Source organism: Dermacentor silvarum, chromosome 3 (assembly GCF_013339745.2).
Source record: "Dermacentor silvarum isolate Dsil-2018 chromosome 3, BIME_Dsil_1.4, whole genome shotgun sequence".
In the NCBI taxonomy this organism is placed as follows: Eukaryota; Metazoa; Arthropoda; class Arachnida; order Ixodida; family Ixodidae; genus Dermacentor; species Dermacentor silvarum.
Window position 1 is genome coordinate 60,702,434 of NC_051156.1, and position 2,327 is coordinate 60,704,760.

The 2,327-nt window shown below is 40.7% G+C and overlaps 1 pseudogene; it reads right to left on the minus strand.

Annotated features, from left to right (window-relative positions):
• Positions 1 to 332: 332 nt before the first annotated feature.
• LOC125944246 (uncharacterized) lies at positions 333 to 2,053 on the minus strand (annotated as a pseudogene).
• Positions 2,054 to 2,327: the final 274 nt, after the last annotated feature.

Genomic DNA, 2,327 nt, shown 5'->3' on the forward strand with positions numbered 1-2,327 from the left:
TTTCTTGAGCAGCCTTCTTTAAACTCTCCAATGTGCATTTAGAGTCTAGGAGGCGGGTCTCATTGATGCGGAACAGTTGCTCACAGAAATGAAGCAGCTCAAGAAGGCTGTCTGAAGGAACCTTTAATGGGTTCCTTCCTTGTGTCACATAGCACTTTAGTGCTACAAGCTCAGGAACCTGCTTGTTATCGTCGATAATGCTGCTGTGACAGAGACTGCAAAGGGTGTACTTGTGCTTTAGAGCATACGCAACATACCCAGCGAAATATTCTAAGCTATCCTCCTCTTCTTGGCAAAGTTCGATAACACCTTCAAAGCTTGTCTCCACAACCTCATCGACTGTTGACTCTGGTACAAGCTTTCTTTTCTTTGAGGAAAGTTAACAGGTCTTGTGAGTCATCGATTGCATAGGAGCCATTACGGCTGGGCTGTGAAAACTGTGCCAGCACAATTATTCTGAAACTGGACTTAAACTCCCTGGCACATGGAACAGGTGTTTTTAGCCTAATTGTACTAAACAAGTTCTCCAGTGCATCCTGGCTCAGCCTGCTCAACAACAGAAACTTGAACTTTTGCTCAACAATGTAATGCTGCCTTAACTCTAAAGCGCATAGCGTTGACAGTACAGCTCTTGTCTGAACAGGCTTCCAAGATGATTTTCCTGCTTTGTCAATGATCTTCAAGCCAGTGAACATGACAACAAAACCTTCCAGAAATGTTTTTGCTTCGTCTGCTTTTTGTGCATTCAGATCACTTAGGGCTGTTTTCTTGGTTCTAGAAGTCATTATAGTGAACCACTTAAAAATTTCCCCCAAGAACGCTGTTGTGAGTGCTTCTTTGGGTAGGTGACCTTTCTGCACAAGGTATCGTAAGGCTGCGGCAGTGGCATGGTGCAGATGCTACATTCATCTTTTCATAGTGGTTTGGGTCCAAATCTCGCAGTCTCAGGTGCGGTAGAAGTTTTAGTTTATGCCCTGCATCAATTTCGCAGGCTTTCCTCGCGTGTTCAAGAGACACCTGCAAAAATAACGCCCTATTAGGTAATGCGGCCATATAAGAAAAAAAACATTTAATTTTCTTTACTTATTTATCAAAAGACGATGGCATATGGCTGAGTCAAATGCACTGGCCATGTGCAATAGCTAGGAACCATGTCTGCACGTCATTTACAGGTAACCATAAAAAAATGTAAAAATTACCATTTTTGTGCATAGAACACTGTTTTGGATATTGCTTTATTCCTTACATTAAATAATTTACTGAATAACGGAAAATGTTAAATAAATAACATATAAACTTTGAATTAGAAAGAATAGACTTATTTAAATACTTCATACACTACCTTTTCAGCATTATCTTGCCCCTAATTGATAAACTTGTAGCCTACTACAACACTGTGCTTCAAAATTTTTTATGCGTTTGCGTGTCACATATCATGACAGTGCATTTTTATTTGCTACTTGCGGCTACATTTTTACCATAGCCTTTGTCGCTTTGCCTTAAAAACCAGACATAACTACATTTTTTGAGGGGCTGAACGAAGATGCGCAAGAGCAAACTACGTAAGGCTTGCCGACTTGCTGAGAAATAAGAATACATGTTGCTATGTGAAAATGTAAAGTGACAATGATATTTTACAGCTCTGCTAATCCAGCCAACCCAAATTGTGTTAGCTTTGTTGCATTGATGTACTGAAAGCACCAATAGCTCACCAGAAAATAAAAATATTGAATGTTATTTTAAGAGACATGCTCCGTATATAGAAATGCATTAAGACATAAGATAAAATTCATAGCCTTACTTTGTTGCATGGCAGGGTATTTTTCGCCACAGTAGCCTGATCAAGAATTATGTCTTGTCCTCTAACAAGATGTCCCCTTAAGTTTTTCAGTAAGTATGGCGCATCTGCGATGAAGTACAGTTGCCTGTTGTGACCACAGGGTTGCCAGGCAATGTTGTCACCACAGGGGTGGGGGCATGACAGGTGTGGTTTCCCATATTTGGTTGCCTGAATGTTGCACAGACGCCAGATGGCCATGTTCTCTGGGCCCATGTCCGTTATAACTTCATCAATGATCATCCCGGCTGCCTCTGCACGCTGTACAAGTTCAAATAGGCAATCATTAACTTGCTGAGCATCGAAAGACGAGCCTGCATGAGGAGAAACAGGCAATTACAACAGCTCAAAAGTACTAATGATGGTTATGATTCCCTGGAAAAAAATAAGCACAGAAAAGATGTTGTGCTCACGACTCCTATGTTTGCAATCAAATTACAAGCTGCAAGATCACATATTTTTGCCTACATCATTTCACATGGAATTAAAC